An 8805-nucleotide genomic window follows, 5' to 3' on the forward strand; every position below is an offset into this window, starting at 1 on the left:
TAGGTTTAGATTAGACATCCGTAAGAACTACTTCACAGTCAGGGTGGCTAGGATCTGGAACCAACTTCCAAGGGAAGTGGTGCTGGCTCCTACCCTGGGGGTCTTTAAGAGGACGCTTGATGCCTACCTGGCTGGAATCATTTGAGCCCAGTTTTTTCTCCTGCCTCGGCGGGGGGCCGGAATTGAAGATCTACAAGGTCCCTTCTGACCCTACTTCTATGATCTACAGAAATCTTTATTTATGCTAGTATAACCTCTGGCATGAACAATTTACTTCATCTGAAGTCTACGTGCTTTCATAGTAGCAGATGGCACAAAGGTACATCAATTGAGATGCTTTCTGAATACTGCAGTAGCATTTACCAAGGAGACTGTTATTGTTTACTAGGTTCCTGTCACATTACTTGTCCAAAACAATATACAAAATAATACAAAATGCAAAATGAGTCTACAAACAGGATACATAGTTATTTGTATATATTATTATCTTTATACACAGGAGGGAAATCCTGTCTTTACGAAATCAGTGGCAAACTTCTGCATTTAACCCAAAAGCTATGAAATAGTGAGAAAAAGTCAATATAGTTCAGGTATAAGAAATATAATTTTTACTGATGAATCTAATACATTGCATCTCAGGGCATGGCATACAAGCTATGATTAGGAACAGTCAGCATGGATTCACCAAGGGCAAGTCATGCCTGACCAACATGACTGCCTTCTGTGATGAGATGACTGGCTCTGTGGATTTGGGGAAAGCACTGGATGGGATATATCTTGACTTTAGCAAGGCTTTTGATATAGTCTCCCACAGCATTTTTGCAAGCAAGCTGAGGAAGTATGGGTTGGATGAATACACTGTAATGTGGACAGAAAGCAGCTGGATTGTTGGGCTCAATGGGTAGTAATCAATGGTGCAATGTCTAGCTGGTAGTCAGTATCAAGTGGAAAATCCCAAGAGTTGTTCATGGGGTCAGTTTTGTTCAATATGTTCATTAACGATCTGGAAGATGGGATGGATTGCACCCTCAGCAAGTTTGTGGACGACACCAGGCTTGGAGGTATAGTAGATACTCTGGAGAGTAGGGTTGGGATTCAGAGTAACCTAGACAAATTGGAGGACTGGACCAAAAGAAATCTCATGAGATTCAATAAGGACAAGTGTAAAGGTCTGCACTTAGGATGGAACAATCACATGCATTAGTATATTAGCCTGGGGACTGACTGGATAAGCAGTAGTTCTGCAGAAAAGGACGCAGGGGTTACAGTGGAAAATAAGATGGATGTGAATCAGCAGTGTGACCTTGTTGCCAAGAAAGGTAACAGCATACTGGGCTGCATTACTAGGAGTGTTGCTAGCATATCAAGGGGAAAAAAAATTACCCCACTGTATTCTGCACTGGTGAGGCCACATCTGGAGTACCGTGTTCAGTTCTAGGCCGCCCATTACAGAAAGGATATGGACAACTTGGAGAGAGTCTATCAGAAGGCAACAAAAATGGATCAGGTGCTGGGGCACATGACTAATGATGAGAGGTTGAGGGAACTGGACTTACTAAGTCTGGAGAAGATAAGACTGAGAGGGGATTTTATAGCAGCCTTTAACTACCTGAAGGGGTGTTCAAAAGAGGATGGGCTGGACTGTTCTTAGTGGTGACAGATGACAGAACAAGGAGTAATGTTCTCAAGTTGCAGTAAAAGAGGTTTAGGTTGAATATTAAGAAAAACTCTCTCACTAGGAGCATGGTGAAGTACTGGAACAGGTTACCTAGAGGTGACAGAACCTCCTTCCTTGGAGATATTTAAGGCCTGGCTTGAGAAAATCCTGGCTGGAATGATGTAGTTGGGGATGTTCCTCCTTTGAGCTTGAGCAGGGGGCTGGACTAAATGACCTCCTGAGGCTTCTTCCAACCCTAATTTTCTATGATTCGATGGACACATGTAACAAGTGAAATGTTCCAAAGTGCCAGCAGACCCACTTGCATCTTTGAACCCATTTGCCCCATAAAACTTCATAAAAGTACTTGAAAATGCTCCAAAATAGCATCTGCTTACATGAAGTACTCTTGGACTATTTACTGGCAGGGAGCACAGGACAGGAAGCATAAAACAGAGCAGCAGATTGGGCAGGAGAAGGGGATCAGGGTGGCATTTAAGGAGCTTGCAGTAGTAGTTTGTGGCGTGCCTGTTAAAAAGCTGGCCCCCACTGATATAGACTGAGAGACAATCAAGTAAAGTCACTTATTTTATAATACTGTAGTCCACAGGTTGCTTGAAAAACTGAAGAGAAGGATTAAAGCAAGTTTGCAAGGTTTTCCCTTCCCTTTCCATGGATATTTTGAACCCTTGAATTTTGAAAAAAGTTTCCTCTTCGGCCTATCTAAAATTGTTGCCGAGGCTGACTTCAGTCCTCTATGGCCCTTGAAAAAACAAGCTTTCTGCATAAGCAAAATGTCCATGAGGGTCGAGTCAGACTGAAGGAGTAGCCCCCTGGATATTAAGGTACAGTATAGAGCTTCTTTTTCTTTAATGTTTTGTTGTTATAGAGATTGTAAAGAAGGCCTGGCTAGGCAGAGATAATGCACTTCCCTATCTGATCTCTCTTCTAAGGCTGCTTCCCCTCTGGAGGGAATCAATCAGAGACGCTAGACATGGAAAAGACCAAATAGGTCATTTAGTGCAGCTCCCTGGAATGTAGGAGAGAGAGACACGGACAATGAGCAAAATATAATAGCCTGTGTAGTTTTGGAGCCAAAAGAGGAAAACAGAAGCTAAAAATATTTACTTAGTTAAGCTTATTCACCAATTTATAGAGAGTACCCAAAAGTTTAATATCAATAACTCCTTAACAGTGTAGTCTGTTTCATCATTTAGACTTATGCTAGTCCGTGCAAGTGTTCATTATGAGGGCCATTTCCTGCCTTTGATTTTCTTTTGCAGAAGTCCCTGTTGATTTCAATGGGAATTTAAGCTCATGCAGATCAGTGAAAGGACACGGTCGTTGCTGGTGACAGTTGCTGAAATCAACAGGAAATAAGTAATGGACAGCTGATTGCAAATACATAAAAAGGTGATGTGGGCACATATTATCTAAGGTTTTTAAGAATCCTGAAAAGCACTGTTTTGAAAAGAGAGCCTTAATGTACATAGGGAGCCGGCAAGGAGAATAATAATATTGCCTGGGAAGAAATAAAGTAATAATTTTCCTGAATAATATTTCAAGTTGGCCACAGTTTCCTTGTGACTTCTATTTTTTAAGAACATACTAAAACTAAGTGGTATTTGGTGTTTTCCATCCACTGCCCATTAAGTTGTTGTTATAGGAAATTTTACATTAAACATCTGCTTTAGATGCCTCTACTAGATATAAAACATTTCCTATATCATTAAGTGACTACCCTATGCATCAAACCAACTCTGGAAAATTGGTTATTATAGAACTGGTTCCTGAACAGAGTGAGCTGCAAATTGATTGATATCCTCTATATCTGAAGCAATAAAATTATCCACGTAGAATCCCATTAAAAGGAATGGCTGCTTTCTATACCTTCATCTCATAATCCCCAGGATGCCCATAGAAACAGGATGTTGCATCTTTTCTAATGAAAATTTCTCTATCTCCTTGTTTAATAAAACAGAAGAATGAAAGTTTCTCACTTGTTTGATCCATTTATCACCTTCTCCCTGCTACACAATCACAAACAGCTATATAATATTGAGTTGTGACACTGAAAATACATTTTTATATCAGTATAACCTCTAAAGGAAAAAATATACATGTAAATGTCACAGGGTTACTTGAGACCTGAGTAATTATTTTGTCATGGTCAAACATTCAAGGCATGTTCATAATATGCCTTACAATATATATATTAAATTTGCTTTGGCATATCTCATATTTTTACATCCTGAAGATTTACCAAGTGGCATCATCCCTACTTCTCCAAAATTGCTTTTAACCTACAATTATCATTTATAAAAAAATACCTAATTATCACATGAACATATACAAATAAATACATTGAAGAGACATATGTAAGCATCCATCTCAAGACTTATTTTAGTTTGCAGAATTTGCAACGCCTAGTCTCTTTGACATACGGATACTTTTCCAAACTCAAAGATATCAATTTTAGTATAACTGAGTGCATCTACCCGTCTGCTTTACTGCAGAGTTGACTAATTAGCTCCACAGTTGAACATTACTGGGTGTGTCTACACATAGGCATTTAATGGGCATTAGGTCAATTTGAGGCACATTAAAGGTGTGTACCTACATGTGCACACCCTTAATGTACCTTAAAATGGCTATTATAGGTTAATCATGCCTAAATTTGATGCCTGCATAAAGCAAGTATCAAATTTAGGTGCAATTAGTTAAAGCGTATTAAGTCACATGTAGATGCATTAATGTACATTAATGCAAGGCCCCCTGCTGCGTTCCTGGGCACACATGTAAACACTGTGCCTAGGAGCAATAAACTCCAACACAAACTGCACAGGAGTATATTGCTACATCCTAACTGCACATTTAGATGCAACCACTGTTTACTAACTATAGAGCAAGTATCATATGTTTGAATTTTCAGTACTTCATTAGCTTCTTGAATGATTTATATGAATGATTAATTTATGAACAGCTACATGCAATTGCTTTTCTTAAATTTTAACTTAGTACCATGTTGAACAGTAATATGAGGTGCTAGCTAATCACACCGGCTTAAGTTAAACATCAGTCATTGCACAGAAAACTGTTTACTTCACACGTTACTTCTGATCTATCTACAAGAGTCAAATATAGGCAGTCTACTGCAGATCTGCAGTTGTGTCAAGAAGTTTAATCTATTGATGCTAGAAATTTTAGAAACGTAGGATTAACTCACAATTTGAGACAGAATTGAAATCCTTGTCCTCAGTGTAGGAGTGGGTAAATTCAATACATTATTTCTTTATATTACAGAAGTTTTGAGGGGGAAAATAGAAATAAAAAAACTTCTAAAAGCTTTGATTTCTAACATTTAGTTGCATCAAAACAATTTTCTGTATCTACCTAGAAACATCACGGTCACATGATGTTGCTAGGTAGAAACATCATAGGTCATGTAGAACATCTGCATCTTCCATGACCTATGGCTTCTCAGTAATACATTACAAACTGGGAACAGAACTAGATCTTCATATTCTAAAGAGCACAGGCTGCTCGCACTGGATGGACTGGAGAACATGTTGGTTCTGCTTGCAGTTTGAGCTTACTGGGCATTGTGAGCAGTTCTGAAAATCTTGATTCAGGTAATGACATCTGACAAGTCACAGGTTTTATTAGGCTGAATAGAGCAACAAGCATTGAATTTTGCTAAACAACCTTATTTAGATTTGGACAGTGAGAGAAACTGGGTTTAGTTGCTCGCCCCAACCCAAGAAAAGTGAAACATTTTAAAGGCAAAAACAGTGATACTGAATAAGAATATGACTAGGATCTGTTGAAGGAAGGAGTTGGGGGAAAGGTACAGTAGAAGCTTTGTTATCTGGCATGAGTGGGGTAATGAGGGTGCTGGTTATCTAAAAATTCTGGTTATCTGAGAGTTATACCTGCCCCAGCCTGCAGCAGCAGCCTGTCCTGCCCCACACAGATCCCTTTCCCCTCCCCCTCCCCTGCAGACTCCCAGCAGCTCCTCTATCAGCAGCATCACTAACTCATGTAAACAGCAGAAATCCTTGATGCACATGCTGGATAGACTCAGCAAAGATTCTGGTTGCTAAAATGAGGATTTGCATTAGGGGATATTGGAAATTCCAGTTAATAGAATATTTTGGTTAGTAAAATGCCCGTTAACCCAGCTTTTACTGTAATTATTTTGTTAGGAAAGCAATATATTTCATTAGGATTTGCCTGGATATCATGTTAACTTAAAGCTGTAAAGAAAGGACACACTACCAGTGTGAACCTGAATTGAACTAACCTCCTTCACTGAGTTTTGCAATAGCTGTATAGAAAAGACTGGTATGTTTTACATAAAGCTAGAGACCATTCACCCTACAGTTACCTAAAACACAAACACTCAGCACAAGGAAAACTTTCCCACATTGCCTGTACTCTTGCCAAGCAGAAATACACTCCTAGAATGTGCATACAAATTATGGAGCATGACTGACAGAATACACAGAAAAGATGCTTTCTTACCCCTAGGTAGTCTAAATAATAAAGGTATTATTTTGAAGCTGGAAATTCTGCTTTGATCTACCTTTTTAACTATAGAGAATATAAAATAAACAGCATATTATCAGATAGAAAAAAAAATAATCAGGGGAAACTGGGGTGGGGGGGGAAATTTTGGTTATAACTAGGCTAGGGAAGAACACACAGAACCACAAACATACCTGTGGGAGAGCATCTTCCTTCCACTTTCTGTATTTTATAGCTGTTACTTATTGTTTCATGTTCGCCCTGAACTTGTGCAAAGGAAATAACGCTATTCTGGTTTATCATTACCCTGGGCCCTTTATAATAGTAAAGGGGATACTAAATACTACTATTCTGGGAGGGTAGAATTTTACATCCATTTTTCACCATTATAAATGACTAGCTGCTGAATAACAGACTATGACTCAGCCTTAGTGTGCACTGTATTTCTCTGGCAGACCCCCTAGCAGTGTCTGCTACAACTAAATAATAATATGAGACAGCTTTAATATCTTTTGGAACATGCATAACTGCAAATGAGAAAATAAAGCCAGTAAACCAGAAGATGTTTTTAATTTTGTTTTGGATGAACCCTTAATTTTGAACACTCAGAGAATAAATATTATCACAAATATTTGAATACCAGGAGTTTTCAAATTAAATACCAGGGTACAAATTAAATACAAACAAGTCAAATAGGATCCAGTACTTTTCCCATTGGTGTCAGCAGCAAATTTTAGTAACTTCAGGAGAAGCAGAATTAGGCCTATAGAGACACTACTCAATCTTGATAAGCAATAATACATACCGAAACTTGTGTCTTCACCATGAATAGCATTAGCTAAGTAGATGAAGATATGATAAGAAAAGTGAAGTTGTTAAAAAATGAAAGACAGATAAATCATTTATAATTGCCAGCTAGGATTTTGTATCATCGCTCTGGCCTTTATTAGTCAATTAACATTTCTAACAATAAGACTGACATTTAAGATAAAAATCACATTTGGCTTTACCAGATCTAACACTTGTGTCACCTGACATAACTCTAAACTACTACTATTCATCCTTCAGGTATTTAAATACTCTTAATTCTTTGCCTTCCTTCCACTAACCTGACAGTGCAAGTTACTTGCCTATCACCTAACTGTTAAGTGTATTCCCCCTACTAGAAATTATTCATTACAGTGGCACACAGTATATCATCTATTATCTCCAAATGAAAGAATATGATCTACCCAACCTGTTCTCCCTTCCCTTTAATCTGCCTGTTGAAAGCTCCTACATCTCCCTGCAGATTACTATGAGGAATGATTGAAATATTTCTTTTAGGCTGATGATTTCTTTTCCCATACATTGAATGCATGGGAGCATTTTACTTGTCTCCATAGCTGCACAATGCTGAAAGTTAATCTCATAAACTATTTCTTCAGATATAATGCTAACAGCTAAGTTACCAAAGTGCCAACAGTGCTTGCACATGGAACCAGGCCAAGTTCATTAAGTAATTTTCATGAGGGATATATCTAGATATAGATCTATATCTAGATATATATATTAGATATTGGACTACTCCTAAAATAGCCATATTAAGTTGAACAGTCCCAGTGGGATGTCATGTCCAACACGAGCTGATCATACAGAACAGAGTCCTGCTGAAAATATGGTATTTAAAGGTTTGTTTGGGGGGGGGGGGCTGCGTGCATGTGTGTGCACACTATATCTATATATGCATTAGAATGGTTTAGGGTGGGCAGCAGGGGTTTATTTATCTCTAAAAGCCTGGATCTCCCACAGTACTCTGAGCCATCAGAAGCAGACAGGCTGTGTAACACAACAAGGCCAATGGATACACACAACCTGGGAAAGTGGGGACATGTACCATACTGTCCCATAACATGAGATAGGGTGGTACCAACTCGCAAGGCCCCAGAGCAGAGTGCTGGAGTTTTTCAGTTTTGGGGGAACAGACCCAATTACGAGGACACTGGTAAAGCCACAAATTAGGACGTGGGCAGGCGATAGGTTTATGAAAGTGGAACTTTGGCTGACAACACGGATTGTGGACAGTTTGATGAACACAGAGTCCAATCAGCAATAGCCACAGATGAAGTCAATCAGGAGAAAAGAAGTATACAAAAGAAGGACTTTGGAGCAGCAAAGGGTCCTCCTCCCCTTCTCCACATCCTCCTCCCTGAGAGGGTCCCTCATCCCCGGGAGGGTTCCCTGAGACCTCTATGGAGAGAAGGCACACCACCAGCCCGTCTCATCCATCCACCTGGAGGGGGGTGTGGACCTTGGCATCCCACCTCCAGGTTGCAGACATCCGCCACATAAGAGAGAGCCTTCAGGGTGAAGCCTGCATCCTGGCCACACATTTCTTGACTGATAACAGCCCTAGGATAAGTAGATATATAGAACTGCTGGATTGTTTGTATTTTTTCTTTTCTGTTTTCACTGTGTATCAAAAATAATGCCTATTATCAAATGGAAAGGTTGTGGTCAATCTGAGGGTGGGTCCTCTGCCCCCACCCCCCTCCAAAGATGGTATCTGGGTCTTAAATCCAGAGCCAACAGTAAAAGCCTAATTTTTTCTATGGTTTATGAAGGCAGCCTGGTATACTGAT

This window comes from Gavialis gangeticus, unplaced genomic scaffold, assembly GCF_001723915.1.
Source record: "Gavialis gangeticus isolate Ggan-Ray unplaced genomic scaffold, GavGan_comp1, whole genome shotgun sequence".
NCBI lineage: Eukaryota > Metazoa > Chordata > Crocodylia > Gavialidae > Gavialis > Gavialis gangeticus.